Source organism: Spinacia oleracea, chromosome 4 (genome assembly GCF_020520425.1).
Source record: "Spinacia oleracea cultivar Varoflay chromosome 4, BTI_SOV_V1, whole genome shotgun sequence".
In the NCBI taxonomy this organism is placed as follows: domain Eukaryota; kingdom Viridiplantae; phylum Streptophyta; class Magnoliopsida; order Caryophyllales; family Amaranthaceae; genus Spinacia; species Spinacia oleracea.
Genome location: NC_079490.1, coordinates 46,078,333 through 46,094,247, shown reverse-complemented (window position 1 = coordinate 46,094,247; position 15,915 = coordinate 46,078,333). Strand labels below are relative to the sequence as shown.

At 33.6% G+C, this 15,915-nt stretch overlaps 2 long non-coding RNA genes across 4 annotated transcripts; one reads left to right on the top strand and one right to left on the bottom strand.

Annotated features, from left to right (window-relative positions):
- Nucleotides 1–1,025: 1,025 nt before the first annotated feature.
- Nucleotides 1,026–3,086, bottom strand: LOC130459222 (uncharacterized). The gene is made up of 2 exons (XR_008918461.1): nucleotides 2,575–3,086; nucleotides 1,026–1,931 (listed from the first exon to the last, which is right to left on the bottom strand). It is a non-coding gene; the product is annotated as an uncharacterized lncRNA (long non-coding RNA).
- Nucleotides 3,087–7,971: 4,885 nt separating this feature from the next.
- LOC110776914 (uncharacterized) lies at nucleotides 7,972–13,143 on the top strand. 3 transcript variants are annotated; one of them, XR_008919514.1, is made up of 4 exons: nucleotides 7,972–8,313; nucleotides 9,616–9,698; nucleotides 9,867–10,030; nucleotides 12,408–13,143. It is a non-coding gene; the product is annotated as an uncharacterized lncRNA (long non-coding RNA). The 3 variants fall into 3 exon arrangements; XR_008919513.1 differs by lacking the exon at nucleotides 9,616–9,698 and having other exon boundaries at nucleotides 8,013–8,313; nucleotides 12,405–13,143; XR_002530282.2 differs by lacking the exon at nucleotides 9,616–9,698 and having other exon boundaries at nucleotides 8,027–8,313.
- Nucleotides 13,144–15,915: the final 2,772 nt, after the last annotated feature.

Below are 15,915 nucleotides of genomic sequence, written 5' to 3'. Positions count from 1 at the left end.
TTTCTCTCTAAAAGTAATCCAAATCTCTCTAATGGTAAATTAAATCTCTCTAAAAGTAAACTAAATAATAACGGAACTTTGATTGTAATTTAGAAAATCAAAATAGACAGTTTAAACACCGTGCTAAGTGTGCAGCCTGTTTAGGGGTTAGGGTGTTGTGATTGGCCTGTGAATCAATTAGCTAGATTAAAAATGTGTTAAAGTAAATAAAATTTAACTAAAGTAAACTTAATCTCTGTTAAAGTAAATTACATCTCCGGTGATAAAGCCTGTCCTTTAGGCTTGGATGTTTGCTGAAGCTTGATGTTTATTGCTTTTTTGTTAGCTTGAATCTGGTTTATAATGCTAGATGTTGAACCAGTTTGGCGTGGTCTGGTCTTAGCGGGCAGACAGTCAGTTGTTCATGGCTGGTTGTTTGAGCCTGCGGTCAGTCATTGATAAAGTAACTAAATTGTGCAAAAGTAAACTAAATCTCTCTAAATGTTAACTAAACCTCTCTAAAAGTAAACTAAATAATAATGGAACTTTGATTGTAATATTTAAAAAAAAAATATAAAGTCGAAACCTATTAGCTCAAATGGGAGAGCAATGTGCCATTGCACATGGATGTAGGTTCAACTCCTACATAGGTTGGTGATTCACACGCGTAAAAAAACTCAAAAGTGGATAATAAACTCAAAAGTAAATAAAAAATACTCAAAAGTAAATTAAAAGTACTCAGAAGTAAATAAGAAAATATAAAAGTAAATATCAGCAAATTGGTAGTTTTTTTTTATTTGTTTGAGAAATGAAATCAGTATTTTTTCCATTGGTATGTTTAGTATTGCAGAAAATTTTGAGGGTCTGCAGACCTGTTGCAAGCGCTCCAGTGCTATAGACTCAAAAGTAAATAATATAAACTCGAAAGTAAACAATGTAGACTCAAAAGTAAATAAAGAAAACTCAAAAGTAAACGAACCTACGTGGGATTCGAACCCACATCTTTTGTGCTTTTGCACAATGCTCTACCTATTGAGCTAGTAGGCTAGTGTTTTTAAATAGAATAAATAAAAGTAAAGCCAAAACCAATAAAAGTTAATCAAAATTATTCAAAAGTAAAGGCCTTGATTACTTTTTTTTACTTCTGTATAGTCTGTTGTTTAGTCTGTTGCAGGTTATGATGATGCTGAAGTACTCCTGAATGGAGTAACATTATGTCAGAGAGAATGATCTACAGTAATTCAAGAGCTCCGATAACAGATGAGAAGTTGAAAAGCAGCACAGTTGAGGAACAAGGACCGCTGGACGAAAATGGAATTCCTAGAAGAAACAACAGATTTAGGCCAAATGGAGACAGCTTCATGCCTCGAGTTCCATTTCACAGGAGAAATTCTTAAACGGCCTTTGAAACAAGCAACTTATCTAGTTATGCACTGGACGATGAACCCCCAAGAGAAGATTTCTTGAAGCACCTGTTTATAGGGAAAAGGAGTTTCATCCCATGTACTATAACTATGAAACATCAGGAGAAATTTACGACAGACCCAAGTATCATCAGCCTTCTACTGACAGAAGAAGGCAAGCAGAAAGTTGGTCTCAAAGTGGAACCCTCTCACAAATGGCATACTCATGAGAGATTTTTGATGGAAGATACTCTTATACGCATCGGTACCCTGAGGATTAAAGATGGTCTGCCCAGTTACTCCCACCTTCTGTATGTGCAACACCTATATCAACCATGATGCTATTTTCTAATACATTTCCTTGATGCATTTGCTGCAGCAAACCAGTCTGTTATTTTGAGGTAAATGAGCTTCTACGCTTCACAAATGATAGTACAGGGCTAACAACAATCCTCTTGTTGCATTAGTGTTGGAGGTGGACATTTCTTAGTTTCAAGGAGCTCCTCAAGGAACCGGTGAATCTGTCCATTAAGGTCGGTATTCCCTTTTCTGCATTATTCTTTGGACTGTTATATTCAGGAACAAGATTAAAGCCTCTCCTATCTAAGAACCCCAAATGTCATGTGACAACTAATAGGCATCTAACAACACAAAATATTTCATGTTAACAAAACAAATTGACACTAAATAAAGGGAAGCTGCTTTTTCCCAACCAAATTTCCTATGTATAACGCTCGAATACACAACCAGAACACCACACTCAAGGTAAATCTTCTAAGAGTCCAACAGAAGCAATAGGCAGTCTCAAGTGCTGATAACTGAAAACCTCAGGTTATATTCCAACCAAACTGGTCAATGGATAACGCTCGAAAACACAATCAAAATGCCACTCTATAGGTAAAGATCTATAAACTAAAATCAGAACGAAAAAAACAAATATATAAAAAGCATAAAATTCAATTGAAAACCTAATTAATGAAAGTTAGCAACAAAGGTAGAATCGAATTCACCTGCCATTCATTTTGAGGACGAAATGAATCGAAGATTAACGAAAAAATAGTTGCTTAAATTCTCATTTCCTTATTTTACAACATAAAGCATCTTCGTCGATTGGGGCAAAAAAATAGGAATTTTGAAACCCTAATTTGAGGTTTGTGAAGAGAAAATGTGGAAGGAGAGAGATAAAACTTACAAATTATTCAAAAACGCCATTGATGAACTGAATTTTGAGCTGAAGCTTCGATTGAAGACGTGAGAGGACTGAGGGGAGCGAAATTTTCCAAGAGCGTTCCAAGAAATAGAGAGGATTTGAGGTAGAGAGAGAAAGCGGATGGAAGAGAGAGAAAAAAACCTGAAAATTGTGTTGAGATGGAGGGAGGTCATTCAACAATGAATTTACCATATTACACTTAATATTTTAATTTTTTCGGGTGGGATAATGGCCATTGGACTGAATTGATCAAGGGCTGAGATTAGTTCTCAGTTCTCATCTTAAGGGGTGGTTCTCACCAGATCCCGATTCTATATATATATATATATAGGGTTAGGATCCGGTGAGAAGTGGTCTTATGGTGAGAACCGTGAGAAGAGCTCCCAACCGTCGGATCACCTAAATCTAACGCTGAAATTTGCTTCCGTGTTACTCCGTATTACTAGCAACTAGATTTTAGCCCGTGCGATGCACGGATTTTATTAAATTGTTAAATTAAAACAAAACTCCTATTACAACTACTATATTTTATATATTAGATTAAATTAGTGTTTGATTTTAAATTTAATTTAATTTTTTATTTATTTTTTTAATTATTGGAGTGTATGATTTTGGATGGAGTTATGTGGCATGCAACTTTTCTAATTCAAACATAATTTAGAAATCTTAGCTCTATTATTGGATTAGTGTTTGACTTTGGCCAGAATTTTATTTTAGATTAGTGTTTGATTTTGGATTAAATTTTATTTTAGATTTATTTTTAATTATTAGAGTATTTGAATTTGGATGGAGTTGTACATATTAGTAATTAATTAATTAAAATATCTACGGGGCACTCGAATTTTAATTCAAAAGTAAATTAGAAATCTTATTTTTCATTGGCCGAACTCATTAAATTTCCTACGCTCTAATATTTCAGCAAATAAACCTCTTTTATATATATAATATTAGATTTAAGAAGTTTATTTTAAAATCATAAAGTAAATATGACCGAGAACTTGAAAGGTCATTCTAGGGCTAGCTAGCGATAAACTGCGTGCTTTCCCTGAACTTGGTCTTAATTGTGACCTGTTATATCTTATATGCCTCTCCTTGTTTCCTTCGTAGAAAAAAAAGGAGACATGTACATTGAGGCAATGAGGCTTCCACTTCGAACAGTTCTTCACCAAATTGGAACATTGTCACAATTGTTATGCAAATGTTCTGCCTGAGACACGAATCCATCTTGCGTGCAGGTTTTTGGTATAACCATGGTGTAATGAAAGTGTATGCTTGATAGCAAGTTCCATATACTGTCACTATTATGGGCTAAATAAAGAACAGATCGATGAAGACCATGTCCAAACTAATTAAACTATTTTATTTGCGGAATTTCTTCACATCAATCAAGCGCGAAACACAAACTTTTATTTTTCAGTCGTTTCTACTGGAATAATTTAAATCATGGATCAAAGAGGTAGCCATTGATAACCAAACTTAAAAGTAAAAGATGTGATTGTGTATGAGTTATGAATTGAACAATACGACCAATATATAGGATTTAATCAATTATAAATTTGAATATGATTAGAACTTCCAATTCATATCTTGAAGAGTTGTAGTGCATTAGTATTAGTATTTAACTTGGAATAATTATTTGATTAGAATTTTCAATTTATCTAATTAATCTAGTAGTAGTTTTCAATGTATCTATCTAATAGGATTTGTCTTTATCTAACTCAAGCTTACACGTAGCTCATGTGCATGTATCTAATTAGGAGTATACATAGGAAAGCAACAATAATTAATTTGTTAATGATAAAATTCATTATATGATAAACTACACGTAGCTCATGTTCATGTATCAATGATAAACTTTAGGTTAGATCTAAGTTTTTTTTGTTTGCATTTAAATATATCCATATGTCATTTAATTATCTAATTATCTACGTGTCATTTAATTAAATATATCCATGTGTCATTTAATTATCTACATGGCACTTGAATTTTTTAATTCTAAAATAAATTAGAAATCTTATTTTTCATTGGCCGAAAGCATTACTAATCCTACGTGGCGCTCTAATATTTCAGCAAATATGCCTCCTTTATATATATAATAATATATATTAGATTAATTAAAATATGTACGTGGCACCTAATTAATTATCTACGTGGAAATCAATTTTTTTAATTCAAAAATAAATTAGAAATCTTATTTTTCATTGGCCGAAACCATTAGTAATCTTAAGTGGCGCTCTAATATTTCAGCAAATATGCCTCCTTTATATATGTATATTAGATTTGTTACGTGATGCAGTCAACCACGTGGTGTAATCATATATACTCTTTTCACTTTCTTTGATGAAAACAATCAACTACACTCCCACCTTCCACGTATTTAATCTACTCTTCACTCTCTTCTCTCCCACTTTCTTTTTCCTTTAACCCTCTGTGCTAATTAAACTTTAAACCATCAAATTTACCCCCCAAAAGTTAGGTATCATTTGCAAATACATCAACAAAGGTTTTCAGGTACACCAACAAACCCTTACAGGTACATCGACTAAGAACTACAGATACATCAAAATATATGAGCCTTTGGATTAAACATCGTACGACTTGAGTTATTATTACCCGCAATTAGATCAACGCGGACCGCAAAGAAAAATAATAGGGTCCACGTGGCAAGCTTCCCACGTGAGTCACCCTTCAAAAAATCTATCTCTCCTATCTCAAGTCTCAACTTCTTTCTTCCTTCCTCTGCAATTCCAAACCAGTGGACACCTCCTTTCTCCAACATCCTTCCAAACCTCAACCATCTATCTCCTCAATCATCATCATCCTCTTCATCTTTATTATGATAAACAAAAAAAAACTGCAAACACCATAACACTACCTTCTACTGGAAATGGTTGTTGAAATCAGAGGAAAAATAAATTGGAGTAATACAAATTGGGTTTGTAATTTGAATAAACAGAGCTCGAATCGACATTGAAAAGGAATAGGAGAGAGAGAAAAATTGAGAAGCCTTTGGGGTGCAATCACGTGGGAGTAACAACTGATGGCTAGATATAATCGATCGGGTTCTAAATTGTCAGATTTTTTTAGAGTTTCATTTCTAAAATGGATAACACTTCTCTCCCCTTTGGTCACACACCATGTTGTTTGATGTATACGGGTAAGTATCAAAGTATGGCAGGTACATCAAGTAATTACTAAAGATACACCAAAAATTAACTACAGATCGATACATTAAAAGTTAACTACAGATACAACAGAAATATACCACAGGTACACCAGAAATATACCACACATACGTCAAGAAACTAGAACATGCATGTACTTCAATCAAGCATCATACAGAGTAGATAAATCATCTTAGCATCGTACGTCAATCGATTATCAACCAAAATGCGTATTAATTTCCATCATTGAAGTTGTTGAGTTGTGTTTGAAACGATGTAGAAACAACTTGAAAAAGTAGTAGCTTTGGGGGACAGACATGAGACATATGGACAGAAGGAAAAGAAAGAAAAAATTTGCATTCAAACACGTGGAGCGGTGGCTGTTGAAAATTAGGAAATTCAATAGTAAACGCGAAAATACTTCGGGCCGTTAGATGTAAGTAATCGAGCGGATATAATTCCTTCTCACGCTTCTCACATAAGATACACTTCTCACGTGAGCCTAAACCTGTATATATATATATATTGCTAAAACATATATATATATATATATATATATATATCAATATGTTTTAGCAATAAATTATTGTACATAACATAATTTTTAACTATTGCCAATTGGTGATTAAATATGTTTTATGGTGTTTAACTAAAAGTAGGAGTTGTTAATTTCATTAAAGGTGTGTTCTATTCATTTGATATTAACGTATCTTATCTGAACTTAATTGAACTTACCAAAACTTATTTTTGTTATAAATTGAACTTGGGTATGCCTTATTTTTTGAAATTAATTCAACACAAGTGGACTTATTTCTCCTAAAATAAGTGAAATAAGGTGAACAAAACAAGGCATAAGTTTAACTAGTTCTTTTTGCAAGGTTATATGCATATACTCGAACGTGCGTAAATGATCTTAATGATTGTAATACTCCTCTGTGATCATAAAAAAGGGACACAAAATTAAGTAATAAAATCTTGCAAGAAATGAAATTTCTGATCGGATGGAAATATCACTTAAACATATTTTATATTATGGATTAAGCAACTATGCAAAAATATATAAGAACAACATCAATATTTGAAAGGAAAAAACGACAATAGTAGAAAATCCGGAGTTAGAGTAACTTTTTTTTTTCGTTATACGTATGAAGTTACATTGCATTCCCTTTGTTCACTTCTGTTAGTCTTGTCTGGAATCTTGATATAAGTGAAGTAAACCTTCTAAATTATTTGTAATAATTTATAACATATTCATGTGAGATATGTTTTATTTGATCATCTCGATGTATAGTTTCAAAATACCAAATTTTATAATTTTCATCATACATAATTTGGAGATATCTACGTTTATAAATTACATTGAAACTTGTGCAAAAGGAAAATATGACTCGCAAAAAAGAACAGGGATATCTAAGAGTGTATATATTACTTTGATCACATTGAAACTTGTGCTAAAGGAGATATCTAAGAGTGTATATAACTTTTAGAACCTATTGACAAATCATGACCTATATAAGTCATAGTATTCATAGAGGGTACGATTTTCTTCTATATTAACAAATCTAAACAAATAAAATTCATACATCTCAAACACGGAATTCCAAAAAATATTGGTAAAACATACTATTGGAGATCTTTTCAATTGATTATAAATTAAGTATACTCAATTAAATTTAAATGAATTTATCCGAACTTATTTATAAAGTTTTTATTTGTTGATTTAAAATTAAATAATTGATTTTACTTATTAAAATTGTTTTTATAATTAAGAATGATTTTAGTGATTGAAAACTAATTTTTCCTAGTTATAACTTGTAATTATTAATAGTTATCACAGATGAAGAGAATATTGTATTACTCCCTCTGTTCTCGAATATTAGTCCGTTTTGGAATCTTGACATTATTCACAATTAAAAAAAATTCAAATTTTTTTCAATACGTACTTCAAAACATATCCATGTGGTATCTTATTTTGTTCGTCTTAATGTGTAGTTTAACAATGTCAAATTTTATATTTTTATAACATACGTATTTGGAGATATTTACGTTTAAATATTGAGTTGAAACGAGTTAAAAAGTCAAATCAGAACTAATATTTAAGAACGAAGGGAGGGAGTAGTAAATTCAAATAATACAAGGTTGTTAAATCTCAACAATGTCATTTTCTTCTTTAATTTTCCATCCCAATTTGCATCAATTTTTAATTTATTGCAACTAGAAACAAGTTTTTTATTTAAAATTCATTGTTAAAAAGCATAAGAGATATTTCCTCACCTTAATGAAATAAATAAAAAGTATTTCAACACTATCGTTCCCCCCATTTTCATTTTTTGGGTGAATTTCAAAAACTTGGCGCTGCTCACGAAAAAAATAACACAAAGAGCTAAAAACCCTAGACTGATTCAATTCTTTACTCTTAACCGCTTCTCCTTCCCAAAATCTCTATATTGATCTTCTCCTTCCCCGCGCTACACTTCTCCCCCCCTGTTCTTCTCCATCTCTACGATGATCTTCTCTCCTAATTGTCTCGGTCGGACTTCGAGGTTTCCTTATACAGGTATGAATTTCTACATATTTTTTTTGTGTGTTTCTGGTTTAAAATTTTCCATATTAGATTTCAATTAATTTTGGATTGAATTTTGTTTAATTAGCAAGACAGAAATTCAATCCCAATCTATTAAACTTAAATTGATTTTGGAGTTAAACTCGTAAAAGGAGAATTTTCTCAGTTAATTAAGCTCATCTAATATCGATTAAGTCTCATTTAAGAGTAAACGAAGCCAGGAAGAACATACTCTTGCTTGAAACATGTAGAGATTAAAATTTAAAGTCTTATATAAGGCATGAGGATGTTGCCACCGGAAAACGTTTTACTTTTACTGTGAAAATCTCCAAATAGCGGTATTATATCCTTTGGGGTTTGGTTGCTTCCGCCCCTCTCACATTTGTTCTAATTTTTTTTAATGAACATTAATGAACCAACCAATATTGACTTCACATGATAATATTTAAAGAAACATGTATTAAGAGATTCCCGTCAATCAACTTTTGGTTATAAACTAGCCTAGATTTGGTTGGTTGAACTCTAACAACCAGTTGTAGAATAATCACGGATGTTTCTATGATTTTTTGAATCAAAAGCACGCAGTTAGTACATAATTGTAACAAGAATCTTTAGGAGTTGAATGATTTTATTTAGATTATCCATCAGTCAGAGACCAAGCCTTGTTGTTAAGACATCAGTCAATGGATGTTAGCTTGCATCTGTTCAGCGCAGGTGCTGCTATTTGGCGTGCTTTCAGCTCTACTACTTTGTTTGTGGCTGTTCAGGGGGTTTTCAGCAAGGGTGTTGCTGTTGAGTCTTTTTGGATTCCTCTTTGTCAGTTGGCCTTCTTGATCTTTTTGTCTAGGTCTGTTGTAGGTTGTAGAGTTTTGTTTTTTGTTAGGTTGTAAAGTTTTGTTTTTTGTTGGGTGTTTTTTGGTAGCCTGGTAGGTGTGTTTATCACCCCTGTACATACATTTGATTACGATTTGTTAATTTATTTCTCACTTACCAAAAAGAAAAAAGAAGGCACCCGTCACCTGTTAACATCCCGGGCCATGTATTTTTAGCCTGGATTCTCGAACCTTTTGCTTTTTTGGGTGCCTTAAACCACACCTTGAAAAAGGAGTGTTCAATTCTTTCTGAATAATATAGGGTGCAAAAACAGGTAGGAAATCAAGCTCTCTCAACATCAATTCTAAGAAAGACCACTCAATTGAGTCTGTTCTGATCTCTGCTTGCTGATTCTCTGATCTGCTATTGATCTGCTATTGTGATTGATCTACCTTGTTCTTATTTATGTTCTGCTGATTGTAGTTTGTTGGCGTTTCTTATGGGGAGGCAATTAGGATATCCCTATAATTCAAACTCGTTTCTAGAAGAGTAGTTTCTTTCAAAGGGTACATAATTCTTCCTATAAGATATCTTGCATAGTTGCATGAATTCCAATACTTAGATTTATGACCTCCATCTTTAAACTGCAAGTAAAAGAACTGTGTTAATTAGTTTCACAGATTCATTTCATTATTTTGTAAAATTTCCTGACAAATCACCTTATGTTGATGTAGGGTACTCGTGATTACTGTCTAATAGATCAGTTACTAAGCTATGGATTTCAGGAAATAGCCAAGCTCAAATTGGAGATTATGTGTATGCCCACGGAATAAGTGCAGCAATAGATTCAAACAAGTTTAAGATTCAAACAAGTTTAAGACTATCACATAAATTGAGGGTAAAAATTGTTGGCTTCTTTATATCGCGTCATTTGATTTCTCATGTTTTCTATACATACCTTAGTTAATCAGTTGATTTTCGTAATGTTGAACTTAATTTCTAACTTGGAGAATCCTTGATTTCTTGTTTCCAAAGACTGCTAATGTTTTATATTCTCTGTTCGGAAATCTTAAACATCTATGATACCCTATAAAGCCTGTAAAGCAGACTATGCAACCCGGGGATGAGACCAGAACTGAATGTGAGGGGTTTGTGCCTAAGAAATCTGCAACTCGAGTAACTTCTTCAACCACTTATGGAAGTGTAGACACCTACTTTTGTCCCCATTCCCGAAAGGAAAAGGTTCGATGATGAAAGCATAAATCTCCACTTGACAACGCATCTCCTATAAAATAAACGAATCTCAATTCCCCTTTTCATTTCACCCGAAACCTGCTATTTATGGAAACCTGCTAAAAATAGTAACTGCCGTAAAGGGTAGCTTCTAAAAGTGGCAAGTCATAAAAGATAGAAACCTGTCAGAATTAGGTGTTGCACTCCAACGTAAATCCTAAATGAGATAGAAAACTGCGAGAATCCTATTCCTAATATGATTTAGAAATAAGAGTTACGTATTAATTAAAATCCTAACGAGCCTAAAGTTCGTAACAGGCCCAGACGCATTCCGTCATGAAATTGATACGCACTAAAAGACTCGATTAAAGTCTCAAACACTACGGATTTCAGGAATCCGAATCTGACTAATAAAACAGCCCAAACATCAATTTCAACGCCCAGCCCTGGGCGCTGAAATTGCGTGGATCCTATTTTCAACGCCCAGAGCTGGGCGCCGAAATCTTTGACGCCCAGGCCTGGGCGCTGAAAATACCTGGGTACGTGTTTTTTCCTAATTTTTTGTGGATTAGGGCTTTGCAATTCTATCTTTCCACGAACTCTTCCCTATAAATACAGCCCCAAATTCGACGTGAAAAGGACACACAACACACAATTCATATTCTGAGTATTGACTCCACCCCTTAGTCTAAGCCTCACGCTGCGAAATTGTTCACGCGTTCTGTCGCAATCGATCCATAAATCGAACAGAACGTATCCTGTCCCATAATTGAGATTCGTTAAATAAAAAGGAGAAATAGCAAAGTCAAAGTGGTTAGTTTTCTGAGAACCGTGACGCACCTCTCAAGGGTGCGTCGTAATGTGTCCCTTTTCGATGATTTAATTGATTTCCTCGCCCTTTTTATGAACTGTTAAACTAACTAAATCTGATTGTTCTATCACGCCTAACAAATATAATATTTTTGGGAAATTGGATTATCATGCTAGGTCCCTTAATGCTATTTAAATCAGATAATCACGATCGATCTAGTATTATATGTTGTATATTGCTAAAATCAACTCAGATTAGTTTAATAGTTAACGCATGTCCCTTCAATTATTTATGCTGAGCTAGTAAGGATATCCTGCCTCTGGAGTTATCGACGAGCGAAGTACTCCTCTCGGTAGTTACAGTCCCCCTAACCTTCAATCTCTACCTTGCGGGTGTATGTTGAGAGATCCCCACACCAGGGATCACAAGGGAACCTACGGCCGTCGTGGTCAAACATAATTCCACTCCCTTTATGTCACGATAACCGGGTTTTGTCAGTTTTTCTCATTGTTGTTAAAAACTGAATGGCGACTCCTATATTACTAGTCAATTGGGTGTAAACTCACAGGAAATCAAATTACACTTGATTGAATAAAAAGAATCGTCACACCCACGAGGGACGAGGTCACGCATTAGCCTCGTGCTTTTTCGACCCCCTCACAGGAAGAAACTTCATGAGTAATTTTCTTAAACTGAATTTGCATCATTTTTTTGGCTGAGTGACCCGTTCATGTGGTGAAAACTTGCAACTTAGTTGTTCTAAAGGAGGAATCTGTTTTTGTGTTATATTTACTAGAATATGTTGTATTATCGTTTGATGCATTATGTTATGCGATCTGTATGTGTAGTATTTGATGTCAATCCACCTTCATTAGCTACAAAGTAATAAAGCATGTCTTTCTTGCTGCTATTGGTTTAGGATTTAGTTGGGTTAAATTTGATAATATGGCTTAATAATAAAGGAATCAGTCCTAGTTTATGGCTTTGTGAATCTATGCAAAGAAATCAAAATTATGCATATATAAATAGTTGTCATCATAATTTTTGCTATGTTTATGAAATTTCCATCCTCAGTAGATACCCTAGATGGTAATGGAAAACCTTTTTTTCTACTTTAATGTTTATTGAAAATTTATGTTGATGTTTTGCATTGCACCAAAACTAATTGTAAAAGATCTTATCTTTTATGACTTGAATCATATCACTCTGATATGGGGTTATTACTTAGTAGGTGCCAACTAGAGGAAATTGTTAATGCACGTGGCTGAAGTGGTTATTGGAGTGATCTTTTGGGCACCTAGTGATGTTGATCATCTGATGCTTAGGAAGCACGAGGACCCGATAAACAATCAACACTCGTCACATAAGTGAGAGAGAGCTGAAGGTAAAAGGATTTCGCCAGTGCTTGTAATGCATCGTTAACGATGCTGCTCCCATATTCTTGGGACAATACACCGGTGGCTTCAAGTTTTTCTTCCATGTACTTGATTATTTTTTCCTTTTTCTCAAGTTAACTTTCAAATCAGGAAAACTTGCAACAACAGAGCTAGAGGAAAAACCGACAAAGCTGATGAAACAACAAATGTTATGAAGAAAATTCAAGGAAATTAACGTTCTATTTCTATCTCAAAGAGAAGTTCTTCGTTTCGATGAATGTTGGATCGTTCTCATCATCTACAAACTCATTCTCTGATTATTGTTAGCCCGTTGCATTGCTTGATGTTTTGTTGGAAACTAGATTAGCAAGTGCACATTTTACTCGTGAAAAACGAGTTTGATATATATTAGATGAATTACTAGGTACATATTTGGGTATATGTTTAGAACGTGTTTATAGGGCACATATTTTGGATATGTATAGCTTCTTTCAGGTAGACTTTGATTTTGATTTTATATAATTATATGGAAAGGTAATCTAATGTGTAGGCTTTGGATTGATCTTCAATAAAAAGGTTACTTTGTACGGAGTATTATTTGTTGATTCTTATAATTATTATACGCTTTTCTTTTTATTTAATCAATTGTTTGGGAATTGACAAATAGAGACAAAAAGGCGGCTAAAATGCTACAAAAATAATTGAAAGCTAATTTCATTGCTAGATTTGGCAACCAAAACAAAAGAATTCGTTGCAAATTTAACAGACAAACAGGGAAACCAAAATAAATAATTCGTTGCCAATATTAGCAACCAAAATAAATAATTTGTTGCAAATTTTAGCAACCAAAATAAACAATTTGATTCCAATATTAGCAACCCAATAATAAATAATGTGTTTCAACTTTTAACAACCAAGTAAATAATATGTTGCTAATATTAGGAACCAAAATAAATAATCTGTTGCCAATATTGGAAATCAACATAAATAATTCGTTGCTAATACTAGCAACCAAATAAATAATTCGTTTCCATCATTAGCAACAAAATAATTAACACGTTTCTAGAGTTAGTAACCAATGTTAATAATTGGTTGCCAAAGTTAGAAACGTATTCACCAAACATAGCAACCAATATAGAGACCATAATTGAATGATGCAAGATGGCAACGAAAATGTTTGGGATTTAGTTTCCAAAATCATATGGCAACCAGCCTTTTAACAACCATTAATTTCCGTTTCCAATCCGTTGCCAAATAGAGTTAGAAACAAATTTCTTGTGAGTAGCAACAAATTTGAAGTGTTGCTAGAATGCTTTATTTTTGTAGTAATAAATGAGGTAATCTTGTACTTATGCATGTTGGAAGCGAAGTAATGAAAGATAAATGAAACATACAAGGGAGTTTTATGCCTTTACACCAGGTAACAGTTTCAAATAATAGTTAAGTAGGTCAAAAACAGTAAATAACATTTATTACACAACTCAAAAACCATATAATACTTTCATTTCATAGAGTACTAGACTAAACTCGACAATTAATGCATCTTATAGTTCTATCTTGTCACAAAAAGCTCAACTTCTTTTTGCAACTTTGTTTTTAGCCATGTGTCTCGTATACTTGCCTCACGTTACCTTTTATTACATGTTGATGCACATACCTTTGAGGATGCGCTTCTCCGCACCAAGCATAATCCGATGAAGGTTTCTAGTATTTGCGAGAATGTGATTGAGGTTTCAAGCCCTTGCAAGAATGTGTTCCGTGTATTCCTTTTGCAAGCAAGATTTAGTTATGTTTCATTGCTTCCCAAAACTTATTAACGTTGTATTAACGTAGGTATTGTGGTTGAGTTTTTTTTTTTAAGGAACACGGAGGAGTTTGAGATCTCATGTTCCTAGGAACCTATACACTTTTTGGCTTATTATTATGCCTCCTAACTTTATATTGTAAAGGTTTTATGGTTTCGTATTATGTATTACATGCAAATCGAAATTTAACATATCTTTCCTAGCATTTTCCATTAATTAGTAAGTGCCTGTCTTCCACGTAACAATTTTTATAAATAAATATTTGTATTTTGGGGGATCATTCGCGCTAGCGCACAGTCTAACAACCAGTAAGAGTAAAAACTAGATCATGGCTCAGGCTATAGGAGTTTATACTTCATAAAAAAATAAAAAATAAATAAACAGGGGGTGCTAAACTTGACGCAACCCTTTTTACTTTCATTTTTTTCATTCTAAAAAAAACCAACACTCACTTTTATTATTTCCAATCTACCTTTTGATATTATTTTGGTTCAATTTTTTTTTTTTTTTTAGTGTTACCCAAATTAGAATACATATTTTGATTACAATGGACGATTTTTTGACATGGAATTGAGGTGATTTTTAGTTGTTTTCCTGTTTTTTTTAGTCTTTTCATGCAATTTGTATGAAATAAATACTTCTAATTTGTACAGATTGAGCAGAATATAATTAATTATTTCGTACAGACTGAACATAGCAGGACTAACAATTACATACAGATTGAACAAAATATAATTAACTATTTCATACAGATTGAACATAACATAAGTAAGTATTCCATACAAATTGAACTAAACTTAATTAATTATTTCGTATACATATATTGGACAAAATTGTAATACCTCGTATTTGTCTATAATTATAAATATATTTTATTATATTTAAAGAATTTGGTTGTATTTATAAAGTATTTTTATAATTAATTCCATTTAATGAGAATTAAAAGCATTTTATTTTTAATTAATTTAAATATTAATTATTTACGAAAATCGTATTTTTATTAAATAGATTCAACGAATTTATTTAATCGGGATTTGCTGGGTGGTATTTCGAAAACGAATTTAATTTAATTAAAGCCCGGTCGTTTTGCCATGATCAAACCCAACAAATCTTGCAAGGAGTAAACTTAATTGAGCCCGGTAATAAGCCCAACTCAAACTACCATAACCTAGCCCACATGGGAGAGAAAAACTATAAATAGACCTTCTCATTAAACCCTCACAGGAAAATTCAGCACTCCCTCTCTCTCCTCTCTTTCTCTCTCCTTGCGGCACCCCACACTCCCCTTCGTCCGTCTTTGCTTGAAGCCCAAGGCACGCTGTCGTGCGTGTGTGCTCGCCCAGCCTCACGCGTCGTGCCAGCCCCGTGCGCGCCCAACCTCGCAGCCGCAGCGTAGCACACGAGTGCCTGCGTGCTTGCGCCCTTTGTTGCCCCTCTCTCCTTGCCTCGTCCCGCATCACAGCGCAGCCCCGCTGCTGTGTGTGTCTCGCCCCACCCCGCAGCCCCGCCCTCACGTCGGCCTTGCACGCGCTGTTGCGGAGCGTGCGGTGCTGTTGTG